The sequence below is a fragment of the Lonchura striata genome, chromosome 1 (genome assembly GCF_050655825.1).
Source record: "Lonchura striata isolate lonStrDom1 chromosome 1, ASM5065582v1, whole genome shotgun sequence".
In the NCBI taxonomy this organism is placed as follows: Eukaryota; Metazoa; Chordata; class Aves; order Passeriformes; family Estrildidae; genus Lonchura; species Lonchura striata.
The window spans coordinates 77,099,166-77,113,286 of record NC_140703.1 but is presented as its reverse complement, the minus strand read 5'-3'; positions in this window follow the sequence as shown (position 1 = coordinate 77,113,286).

Sequence of the window (14,121 nt, the reverse complement as noted above, 5' to 3'; positions counted from 1 at the left end):
GGTATCTTGATAACCATATCACAGATTAATGTCACTACAGTCCCCAAACACTACTTAATTCTCCCCAAACTCCTTGACATCATCTTTGAATGAGGGTGACACGACCATGTAATTTTATAGCCCCACAAAAAAATCATCTTGATACGTCTGTGACTCACAAATACTGCTCCTGCCATCTCAGCTTTTACTCTGGGCAGATGGAAGGGAGATAGCGTTATTAGACATTTTAAGGTTGATTTCTTAGTCTTGCATCTCAGTCGAAATTACACTCAAAATTTTAATCAGTAGAGCTTTCATAGCTGAGGGTGTGAAAAAAATCTCACTCCTTACTGGCACTGTTATGTTAGAAAAATACCTTATGCAGAGACATTTATGCTGACAGAGTCGTTGTCATACTTAGTTTATGTCATTGAGAGGATTAGTGAGACTATGGTGGCAGAAAAGCACTTTCTGCTGCCATGCTCTACATGTACACTGGGGGCTCTGCTGACAAAGAACTTGGTGTAACCAAACCAGTGATTGAAGGCATCAGCTCAGATTTGCTGATATCTTTCCTCTGCTCACATCTGATGCACAGTCGGCACCATTTCAGTTTTAATCTGCTGCGGGTGCTGAAGAGTCTCACACAGCAAAGGTGAAGTATAGAAACTCACAGGACGTAAAAACTAAGACATGGTCTGAGACTAGCTTACCATCCTAAATACTATTATTTTTCAATGATCCCTTCATTATCTCAATCTATGTCCAAGTCATTGGACAATTTATGCATGATTGTCTCTAGATAAAAAGCCAGGAAGATGAAAGAGAAACAAGATACTTTTACGTCTCTAAAAACATGTTCGTAGTACACATTATTGAAAATGAAAGTTGTGGTTTTTTATGTACTTTGGTCATAAGAAAATAAGGAATCTGATACCTTTTATCTAAGGATTGAATTGGCAAAGGCATTATAGTACATCCTTAGTAGCACCTGAAACACATTCTACTTTGATTACTGACAGGACTTGGAGTTAGCACCTTCAGCACTTTCATTTATTTGTGTTGAAAACAAGCTCTCAAATTCTTGCATTCACACAACTTAGTTTCAAACTTCTGGCTTCCATCTCCATTTCTGTGATTTTCTTTTTACTTAAATGAAAACTATTAATGGGATTCAATACTTGGTCTCTCCAGACCTCTCAGGAAACTATGACAACTAGTTATCCACTGCAGTAAAAACACATAATTTTTTGCTTTTGACAGTCCATTAGAAGAAAACTCTTTCAATAAACTGATTAACTTAAATATTTCCTGCTTGACATATAACAATCTTCTGCATCTCTAACAAGGATACAGTTGAAATGCCTAGGTACACATTCCCTTTCTCTCCAAACTTTCACATCTTCTTTCCCAGGAGTCTGATCCCATACAATTCCGCACTTTTTTTTTTTTTTAATGGAAAACATAGAAAAAAAATCAAAGGAATCTAGAGATATAACATATTTAATATTATATATATATGTAAATTTTATGGTCTCCACACCTCAAAATCACTGTTAATCCTACATTTATGGAATGAATTTAAGTATAGCAGTTCTCCTGAACATTCCACTTATGTTTACATCAAAAAGACTTTCATAGGGATTATATAATTTACTGAAATTAGTTCCTTTCAAACAAAGTATTAACCGCAGATTTGAATCTCTCAGGTATTTAAATAATCTCAAAATAAAGTTAGATGATGAAGCTTGAAGAAAAGCACTCAAAGACCTCATATTAGAAGAGGACACTTTGGTTCTAAAGCTGCCAATATGTCCTGCTACTTCGTTTAAACTGGCTTGCAACTAACTTCTGTCTCGGTACAGCGGAGCAGTAGGGTCAGGGAAAGTTCAAGGCAAGGAAATAACCCAGGGAAATGAGCACTGACCAGTGCAAATGCTAGGTAGGTAGCTGTCGCGGTGCCTTCCCAAAGTGTCCGGCAGCCCAGTACCTTTGGCACTGCAAGCAGGAGTTTGCCACGTTCACGTGCCACTGCGGGCAGGAGCTATGGCCTGTGGGTCCCAAGCCACCAGACAGGAGGAGGCGCGTGACGACAATGACAAAAGCGAGGAGCGGGCCCTTCGGGGGTACCCATGTTCCGAGTTCATTAGCAGTCTGAGGACACAGCCACTCCCCAAAGGGAGGTAAGCCCCAAAAGGCAGGGAGCACGCTGTGCACAGCCTTTTATATAGGAGAGGTAACAAGGGGCGGGAACAACAGTCAACCAATGGGATAACAACTGGGGTGGCAACCGAGGTGACGGGCAGGGGAAATGTCCAATGGGGTGAGAGGGAGGGGGGGACCCCGGGAGCAGCCTATCACCCGAGGCCCTGGTAGAACTCTCTGGGTGAAGGGGAGGGGCCTCAGAGTGACGGACAGGCCTGGGGAGGGCCAGGGGAGGGACCCGGCAGGAATGAACCAATGGGTACAGGGAGGGGTGACTGCAGATGGAGGGGGAGGAGAAGGGAGGCTGGACCATTTCACATAACGAGGGGGAGAGGGAGCAACCATAAGTGGGGAAATTTAAAACACACTCCAACAGGTTTCCTTTTATGCACAGCAGCTTTTAAGAGCTTGTCCTAGCAGACCATACCTTAAATTATCTGAAAAAAGAACCTCATAGGGTGGTGCAAATAATTGCAGGCAGTTTGTGTAGTTTGTCATCGTTAGGTGAGGAAAGTTCAGCACACAAAAGTATTCTCTTTAGACATGGAGTGGTTTCAATGGCAATATCAGCTCTACCTATCCCTTTTGCAGTATTTCATCTCTCAACAGGATGAACATTTTTCAGATCAGTCTATTTTAAGAACCATTTCCATTGCTGTGTGTGCAATGGAAACACACCTGCACATGCAACAAAATGACAAATATGTTGCAAATGTGAATTTACAGTGTTCTCTATTTCACTGGACACTGGCCTTGAAACCTCACACTCAATTCTGTCAGTGACAATTTATAATCACCAGTAAACAGCTAAAGCTGTTGTTGATGATAGAGACTGTTCAGCAGAAATATTTTTTTTTTGTTTTCTACCCTTAACTATCCAGCTCACCTATACATCACAGATACTTTGTGGAAAAAAAGGTTAAAAATTGTACTTCTTAGGTGCAGATATTAAAGGGAAATATGTTTCACAGAGAGCAATCAACAAACTTATTTTTGAAGCTTTGGGCTACATTGCTTAGAAGAGATGAGAGAGTGTTTTAGATTGCAAGACAGTCCTAAAAACTGTTTTTGCTAGACAGCAAAGGTAAACACCTGTGAGCCAGTTCAATGCACAGATGGAAATCAGACTGCATATGAATTTCTGTTGTGTTGAGTCTCAAAGGAGATTCATTAGAGCTCAATTAAGAAATGGCTTTATGTAAATTTTCTTCTTCCATTTACTTGCTTATGTTTTTCAGATAAGCTGCATAGGATAAAAAAGGTTTCTGTGAATTTTAGAAACTGTGCAATCCCCCTTAGGCCATTTCAATTTATACAGCTTTCTGTTTATTTTTCTCTTGTGTATTATTCTTATAAGTGTGTACTTTACCTACTAGATCTTTATGGGAGTTTGTAAAAACGAAATCATAACCCCCAAATCATTCCTAAACTCGGATCTTGGTGAGGTATGTGAGTATTACACAGTAAGCAAAAATGAATTATTTGGAGACTTGGAATGCACAGCAACAAAATAATAGAAAAGCATTTTTTTTTTGTTTTCATTTTAATGGTGAACACAAGCATAATTGCAGATAAGAAAAGATTTATCAAAGTGAAGTATAATTTGGATGTTTGAGAAGTGTGATGTTTTTGGTCATTTATCTTTAGTGACCTCTTAAGAAAGCAGCAGCTCAGTGCCTTTAAGACAGGGTGGTGAAAACTGGCTGTAATTACTGTCGACAAGTGTTATTTGCTTTACCTTGTCTTGAAGTATTTGAACTGTAGCTTGCAATTAGAGGTACTGAATAGTAATTAACTTTTACCTTGCCTGTTGGTGTGAAACCTTAAGTCAATATACTACAACAAAAGAGTTTAATAAGGCAACAAAACCCTTTATTTCTTATTACCAAAGCCAAATTAACCCAGGGGAAAAAAAAAAAAAGGTCAGAAACACTTCTATAAAACAGTAAACTGACAGCATTTAATATAGTTGTTTCTTTTGAACTTCACAATTTTGGGGTTTTTTTGCAGAGCTCGTTTATATACAGATGATATCAGATGGGTTATTATTCAGTGTAAATGTAAGAAAATTAAGTTTTGATGAGAGTTTATGCACCCGAGGTAAAAGAAAATTGTCTTTGAGACACAATTTTGTAGTGGACACAGAACTGCACAAACTTTTGTTTCAGAAACAAAACCTTTGGTCTGATACTGCTGATCTGTCATAGTTAAAGAGTGAGGAAGTATTCTAAATGGAAATTCTGAGTTTTACACAAAAGTATGTAATGTTAACAAAATAATGAACCATGATATTTGTAGAAAATTAATCTCCTAAAAAGGCATACAAACCTTAATCCAAATCTACCACAAATATGCAATTTAAATAAAGGGTGAAAGCACAGATGTAACTGTGAAGTGAGTCCAGGAGACCAACATGAGGAGGTAGAGCAGCAACAGACATATCTCCTGGGCATTCAATTAATCCTGCCTGCTCCATCATTTCCAGTTCTTATTTAAGCTGCCATAAAAAGCTGAACTTTCCATTAGTGTTGAGGAAGACAGTAATAATAGAAAGAGATTTATATCCTCAATTTAATATGCTGTACTACTTTCTACAGTCTGTTCATTATTAGTGTAGGTAGGTCATCCAATCATTATCACTCAAGCACCCATAACAATTTCAGAGAAGCATGTTGAAGTCTGCTCCTACTGAGTGAAATCAGTTGGTTTACTCTTAAACAGACAGTGATGGGAAGATACAATGCAAGCAAATCAAAGGAATTTAGCATTGTTTTGGAAGAGTAAACTATATCCTGTACATTAGAACAGCATAAAAATGATAGGTGTTTTAAAGGAAAAAAATATTTCCATTACAGTTGTCATATTTTGAAATTTGAAGAGCAGATTAAACTTAAAGTTAGGTCTTACTTTCTGGGTCTGAAGAATTTTTGAAGTGTCCACTTTTCACTGAGACAAAAGAATGCTATGAAGAGAAGGGAAAATAATCTCCCTTTATTATGCCCAGTTTCTAATCCACACATTAAAAAAGGTACTAAAAGCCTGCATTAAGGCCAACCAATGCAGTGGTGTCTTCCAGGGTACTTACATATTTGAAAGTAATATTCTTGAGTTTCAGTGGATTTGTCAGTGAAGTAACAAGACTGACAGCTCTCAGAAGTCCTGTCACAAGACTTTGCACTCAAGTCTGCCCTTCTTTCAACTGTACATAAACCCTGAATTAAGTAGGGAACAGTCATTGATATAATTTTCCAGTTGAACAAATTAGTTATATAGCTCACCTTCCTTGTAATCATTCTCCCTGTCTTGCATGTGGGGACCACTGTATGATGTAAATTGTCTTGTTTTGCTCTGATCCTTACTTTATTTCCTGGATGGCCCTTGTGATTTGTTTTCAATTAATCCACAAACTCCTTAAAAGATGAAACAGGCTTTAGAATCACAGATTCACAAGATTAAGTTCTTGGAGAGGACCTCTGAAGGACATTTTCTCAAAAATCCAACTCAAAGAAGGATCACATTTTTCCAAGTGATGGTAAGACAACTGGATCTTCCCAAATTTATTATGGCAGATTCCATAATAGAGTCCTGATTTTGATTTCTCCCTGTGTTTAGTTTCATCTACTGGGTGGGAGGGAGAGGAATAACTGAATTCTCAAAAAAACTTTAAAGTTATTATAAAAGATGCTGTTGAAACTACAGAAATAAAATTAAGATACACAATTTTATAGGCAGTTGTGTATATTTTTTTAAGCAGTTATGAGGACAACATAGTTTTGATCAGCTTTAATTCTCATTAACGATCTACAGCTGACTACAGGCTACTTTTTAAGAAGGCTGTAGATCAACCTCTCATAATCTGAGTCCCACCTTCTTTCCAAATAGAATGGGGTTGATGCTGAGTAAGGTAATTTTCCAGTGTTTCAGTGAAAAGGGATCATTTTTAGGTTTATAGTGTGCTTGGAAAACATCTAATATAATTATTATCTTCTGGATTCCCAGCTCTTCTCCAAACAAGATTGAAACATCTGTAAGTTTTTTCAAGCTGTGAAATGAAGTCTTAAGAATATCAGCATAAGTTCCCTTCAGAGGAGAGGATGTCTGCAGGAGGCATATACAATGCTAATTTAAAAACTATCAAGCAGGAGTCTTGAAAAATATCAATGCCAAAAAATCTTAACTAAGATGAGGAAATAATACAATGAAATTATAGGAGAATTATAAGGAGAAAGAAAAGAAAAGCCAAACTGTATCTTCTAAAATGATCTGTGGGGCTTTTTTTGTTTAATTTTTTAGTTTGGTTTGGTTTTGTTTTGTTTTTTTAAAGTGGGCCATTGAATCAAGTGCTATGCACTTGCTAGCAGTAAAAAAAGTCAGATGCTGACTATAACCATCTGCTACAAAACAGCTGCAGGTACTTACTGTACTTTAGTTGTTGTGGTGCATGTAAAGTGGTGACTATGTAGCATGATGAATAAAAGATCCACTTTCCTATCTACTTCAAACTGAACACAACATTCAAAAGATGAATTGATAAAATAAATTTCATATTTTGATAATTTAAAATAAATATAGAAAGAAGTATTTTTGCTTTTAATCCAACAGATACAAGATGTTATTAAGCACAAATGCCATGAAAGTTATTTGGAGAACTTCAAATAAGGAGTGATAGCCAAAGTGATTGAGAAGTTTAATCTAAAGCAATAGAGAAGGTCTCTGTTAAATGCTTCTTGTAATCTTGGATCTGTAATTAACAGTATCTCAATTTAGATTGCATTACAAGGAAGCTTTTTTCTGCAAAAGAGATAGTTTTATTAACAGTTTTGATTATGTTTTATTTTTCATGCTACTATAATTTTCATCTTAAGGATAATTTCATTTAGTGTGAGTGGATGGTTTTCAATTCATAGGGACTTGTTAGCCAATGGCTGCACAACAGTAACACATACAGTGTGCACTGTAGGGACATTAAATGTAATGTCTTAAATTTTAAACCAGCTGTTTTGTGTTCACCTTTATGGAGAAAATAAGACAACTCCCAATGTGGACATGCAGCAAAGACATAGACACCTACATTTAGGTGTCCATTTGCAAGCTAGTATCCAAGATACCACTGTATTTTTAGAAGAATTTCGTTTTGATTCAGATGCTCACTCAAAGGCTCTCAGTGTCTTTTGATATGTCAGACACACTGACAAATCTTACACAAGGTCCACAGAAGTCCCATGTCCTTTGCATGAGTAAAGGATGCATAGAATAAATATGGTATTTCAAATGGTGGCAGCTATCAGTGTCTTTTCAACTGCTTTACAGCCAATAGTCTACAGAATAATCCAACTGATGAAATGATGCCAGCTCCCTCTGTAATAGAAAGGTAGGTGCTTAAGTGAACAATAACTTTAGATTAAGATTTGAGTGCCTGTACACAGACACCAAGTACTATTTTGAATATTCATGTGCCTTTCAGCTATCTACACAGGGCCAGCTGATATTAGATCTACAGGATAGCTCATGCTTAATGAAGTGTCTCTGACCCTAAATATATATGGTTTGCATTTACATAAAATCTTTAAATACTTGTATTTTGGAGTTAATATCATAGAATTACAGAATCTGCTGAATTCTAAGGGGTCCATAAGGATAATTGAATTCAACTCCTGGCCCTGTACAGGACACCCCAAGAGTCTCATGTGCCTGAGATCATTGTCCAAATGCTTCCTGAGCTCTGTCAGGTTGGTGCTGTTACCCCAGCCTGGGGAGCTTGTTCAGTGCCCAGCCACCCTCTGGGGGAAGAACCCTTTTCTAATATCCAACCCAAACCTTCCCTGACACAACTCCAGGCCATTCCCTCAGTCCTGTCACTGGTCACCACAGTGATCAGTGTCTGCCCTTTCTCCTCCCTCCATGAGGAAGCTGTAACTGCAATGGAGTCTCTTCTTCAGACTGAACAGACCAAGTGACCTCAGCCACTCCTCGTATGGCTTCCCCTCTTGGCCCTTCATCCTCATGGCCCTCCTTTGGACACTCTCCAAGACCTAAATGTCTTTTTTACATTGTGGCACCCAAAACAATATTCAAGGTGAGGCTGTACCAGGGCAGAGTAGATTGGGACAATTACCTCCTTCAATAGGCGGCGATACTGTGCCTGAATATGCTACTACATTACACAGAATATATTCTTAATATGTCAATACAAATAGATCTTCTTTATAATGCTTTTCCATACTGATTAAAGGGAATTAATGTTACTAGGAAATAAAAAATACACTTGGATATAGAGATGACTAAGCATAATAAAATCTTCATTTGTAGACAAGTGAATGTAATGCAATATAATAAACAAAATTTCAAATGAAATGAATAAAAAGCATTTGAAAATTAGCAAAATATTCTCATAGGTTATCATTTATACCAAAATGTGTTTACCTTTTTCACATAGTCATTAAATACTTTTATGTATACGTGTATTTACATAAATATATTCACTATGAAAATATCTTGAAAAATCATTATGATAACAATATGTGAATCCATTTGGCCTACTAATCTACTAATATAGATGAAGGCAGATGAGGGTTGTGGTTGCCTTCCAAAGATCTTATTAATGGACTGTAAGACTGTCTTTCCTTTCTCCTACATTGCAGCAATTCAGGAATCACTTTAAGTAAAAGTCATTATAAGGATTTGAAGCAAGGGAATGTGACAGGGAAGTTCTGGACTTTATAACCATTTCACTTCATTGAACAATACTCCACTAACATTTTTTTTGTAGCATACCAAACTCCATTTCTTATGGAATTGAAAGGCATCTACACAATGAGTCCAGCTATACTCTCCAGCTACTCATATTTTTCTGAAGAAACAGAGTGAATGACACAAATTTTACTTCCTTCTGAATTGTCCTTACAGTTAACTAAAGAGAAATGATAATAATAAAAGAAATCTATATTTCATTGACTTCTGTCAAACACAAATGTGGTTAATGTTCTCAACCACAGAATCACAGAAATATTGAGGTTGCAAGGGGCCTCTGAAGGTGATCTTGTGTAACTTCCTTGCTCAGTCAGGGTCACCTACAGCAAATTGTCCAAGATTTCATAACCAAAGTCACAAAAAGAAATAAAAATATTATAAATACTTTTTCCCTTGCCACCTGAGATCTAGTTTTGTGTTTGGAAAATCCTGTAGGACTTTTATTTTGGTTTTGTTTTTTTTTTTCTTCTCATATTTTGACATTGGGACTACAATAAGGATCATGTTTTATAGAATTACCAAATAAAAGTTTCACTGAAGAACAGCATGAAAATCTACTTTCCCACAAAACATCAGTTCAACTCTTTGAGTTCTATAGTACTTCTCTCAGCCCTTCTGATGTTTTCCAAGTTTTCTCTGGCACCACAAATAAATTTTTAGTGATGACCATGTAACAAAAATGTCAAAACACAATGAAACAAAAACATATTAAAAAGAAGCCCTAAAACATAAGACTAAATTCCATGTGATATTCACTTTTGTTTTCAGACTAATTTTTCATTCTTTTTTCAGAATTGTAATCACTTCATCTGTATAATGAGCTCCATGGGGATTTTAACAGGAAATATTTCCCTCATGTCATGTTATTTCTTGCACAATGGTTAAAAGAGTACAAAAGTCCACCTCATAATATATTGAGTATAGAATGAAATAATTATTAGTTTCCAGTCATCTGTGAATTCACACAAATGTCAATCTTTCTGCTAACCCTCCTTACTTTGATATAAGAGTACAGTTCAGTTTCCATGAATTCTGTAGGAAAAATCAGATTTAATGGTTGCAGAAATACACTTTTAAGCATGGAATCAGGTGTGATAAGATATGGGTGCATTTTACATCTTTCAAACCCTTAGCACCTTCAAAGAGACCAGTGATGTCTTAGGACCAAGTCACAGTGAGCAGCTATTTAACTGATCGGCTTCTATCAAACCTCCAGAGAAAACATTGTGAAATACCTGCATGTGTATCTGTATCTCTTTGTGTATCTGTGTGAAGATGAGCAGTGTACAATAACAATTTAGCAGAACACTGATCTTGATCCTTTTCTTCATCAGACAGCTTCTAGCAAAAAACAGAATGACTCCTGTGGGTTTACTTCATCTGAGTAGGACTAATCAAAGGAGGTGCAGGAGTAGCCAAATCTAAGGTTATTTCTCAACTCATGGTCTCTGTATTATCAGTGGTGTGTAGGATCTGAGCAAGTGGTTCAGTAAACAGCTCACATACAGGCATCAAACAATTGAAATGGAAGAATTAAAAACAAATTTTGAGCATCCCATGCTGTCTAGTTTTTTAATATGATGTAGATAAAAACCATTTTTCCAACATTGCCCAAGATCTGTGAATATCTTATGACCTTTCTGTCGAGAGAATTGCATAATTAAATTTTCATATTGTGCATATCTTGATGTATAACTTTTATAGGAAAGATTTTGCATTTCTGCACCATTTTTGCGTTTAGCTGATAGAGGCTCCATTTTGTTCATAACCTCTGCTCAGATGATAGCAGCTCTTTGACAGTTGCACGTCTCTCTGCAGACTCCCTTACCTACTCTGATTTGTCTACAGGAGTGTAAGGAGCATACTGAATTATTCAAATGGTACAATGTAACACATATGAGGAAGCTGAATACATGCCAAGTATGCATAACTTCATTAATTACCTGAGATACAACAGATGAAAATATGCTGAACACTGTGAAATTACTTTTCTCCCATGTTACCTAAGACAAAGAGAAAAAACATCCAGCAGAATACATATCTTGACTGAGTAGAAAAGGAAGTGAGCTAAACAACCAAGGAAAATATAGCCGGAATTTTTATGTATTATATTACATCCTCTTTTCCATCCCTGTATGCCCTTGTGAATCAAGGTCCTGCAGAATACTGACTAAAATTACTTTATAAAAGTTATAACCATGAGTGCTGAGCTAAGGGGAAAATGAAATTAATTGCATGATGATAACAAAGATTATGACTATCATAAATTATTATCTCAGTAGGACTGAACCATGTAGGATCCAAGTTCGAAACCTAAAGAACCTGTAATCGTTATTTAACAACAGTGCCAGAATACTTCACTGCCCCTCTTCATAACTAAAAGCCTCAAAGCATTTTAACTATCCTAATGGCTATGAAACCCAGATGGGAGACACTCCTTTAAACTACTATGGGTGTTTTAAAATCAATGACTCTAAAATGTAGAACACAAAACATGGAGCATAATCCAGGACTCCACAGGCTGGCAAAGTATTTTAAGCACTACACTGTGAACTGAAGATCCCTTTTATCTTGCAAATCTCTTCTGCTTAGCATTTGATGCTGCATTTTCAACAGGAAGTCTTCTCTATGCTTGCCCCTCCTTTACAATCTTTCAAATTGAGCCTGGGCTAGAGGAAAGGGGACTTTATTTGGGTGAATTTGGGTTTCACAAGAACACAAGAAATCCTCTCTCAAGTCAAACCAGTGGTTCATTTTACCCAGTATTTTAATCCAAGAGCAATAGGAGTAGCCATTTAGAAAGACCATACAAATCAGCCCGTTTTGTGCTACTAGTGGATTCCCTTGAACTCCTCCAGGATCTCTCAATTGCAGTAAAGGTACTGGAGGACACTTCCTTGCCTAAATGATGCAGAGTAGTGGTTGTTGATGATGACCACTTTGTTCAGGAACTCTAGTAACACACTTTGACATTACTTAGGCCAGCCTGAATGTTGTCTTAGATATGATCTAACAGACACCTCTGTGACAGATCCTTCTTTTAAGAATTAAAAACTCTGAAACAGCCATATAGAATATTCGGGTAAAACAACCTTAGTGTGACTAGAATTATATTATGGACCTTCCTATATTCTGCATTATATTCTCCTTTGCTTTCTGTTGTTACTTTTTAATATATTGTGAGTAGTAGCAGTGATTTCCAAAGCATTTTAGACTCAGATTATTCAAGCCAGCATAGGTAAATTAAGGAATGTAAATACTGGAAGAAACCTTTGTCTAAAAAGTCACAATAGGAGGTTAAAAAGACATAGAAATATAAAGGAGAGGGAAAGGAGAATAGTAAATTCAGACATGTTTGCATAAATTCAACAACAAAAGTAATATGTTCTTTCTGCAGCCATTTAAAGTGATTTGCAAGTATATCAAAAACAATTATAATAAAATGAAGCCAGTTGAAATAATATGAGATGTACCTTCACTTTGAAACATGTTCTAAAGTGGGCAAATGTATTGTGTCATTGTCATTAATTCATCTTTGTTTTTGTTTCATTTTCAGCATTAATTTTACTAAGTGATACCCTCCAGTACAGTGTTCCACGCATAATGAGACATGAGGACAGGGCAGCAGTTCTAACAAAATGTGACACTTCTGTAGGCTGCTCAGCAGAACTTGCTCTGTGAAGACACTTACCAGTATCCTCTTCTAATAGAGTGTGTCACATCCCTGACAAATCAAGGATGCATTCTGTTGGAAAAGTGTTTGAGTGCTGCAATGTCGTACTTCATATGACAGGGCAACTCTGTGGGCAATGTCACTGCTTTCATTTACCAAGTCCCTTGTCTCAAACTGACCTTCAAGTTCTTCAACAAGTTAGTTCAATTGCAGTACATTTCTAGAAGCATTTGTTTGTCATTATAGATATAATGGTGCATACTGTAGAGCATTTACCCTTTTATTAAACACAGTTGACATTTTTTGTTATTTTGATTTCTGTCAACCCTAAGTGCTGATAGGTTTGGAACATTGCTTTTTTGATAAATAAACATTCAGAAGTTTATTTGTTTGGAAATACAGGTTTCGTTTTGTTATTAGATCTGAACTAGTGAAAGGATCTGAATATATCAGTATTGTACAATTTGCAAAAGAAGTTAGCCCTACAAAGTTGTGCTGTGCTCTCAGTTGTCCATAGCTGCTAAAATCTGAGAGACAGAACTGTGGGTTGGCCTGCGATAGAGATCAGAAACTACATTGTCAAGTTGCAATTCTGTGTAAAGTGAGGATAAATATATATTAAGATAGGGGATTTTGTTTATGAGCAATCATTAATTTGAATGAAAAAAACGTGGAGAATGCACTTAATTTTTTAGTGCCTAATTCACTGGATCTTCTCAAACTGTTCAAGAAAAAAAAATTAAAGTTGCAAAAATTTTATTCTAGCTCTGAGGAATTATAATGCTGGTTTCTGCAATTACATTAGTCTCCTGAGTGATTCTGTTATTGTGAGGATAGTCTTCTAACTCCTTCTGATTGCACTTCCAGTAGATGTTTAGCTGATTCAGTATATGTGTGTCCATACCTGTATTTTAGACACATGTATCCAAGAAAGAGTCTGTTTAAAATTGAGGTTAGATAAATCCTTAAAAAGAAAAGCTACTAGAAACAAGGTAGATTTAAGGATAAAATGAAAGCAAATTTCTTCAGTTAATTTTATATTTGTGTTTTGTTCTACTTTGTTACAGCTGAAATACAAATACTGGTCTCAGCCAGTCTTGATTTGTAGCAAGTATTGATGCAAATATAAAATATTGTTTTAAACTGTTCCAATTTTAATTTCAGATGCTCATAAGGAAAACATTTATGAACTGAGGATGAGAGCACAAACCACTAAGCACAAAAATGCTAGTTTTTTTTGGTTTGGGGTTTTTTTACTTGATTTAGTGCAAATATTTTTTACTGCTTTTCCTTCCTATAAACAACAAAGAAAAAGGTCCAATAGTTGATTTCTTGATTTCCTTTTGTATTCAAATTTTGTATTTAATAGTATCAAATTATGGATGGATATGACATCTAAATTCAGAGCAACACTTTTCAGAAGTATTTAGCTTTTCTCTCTAATTCCTGTTAATTTTTCCTCTTACTTTGTAAAAAATAATACCATGATGTTAAAGTTTCTATTTGCATGTCTT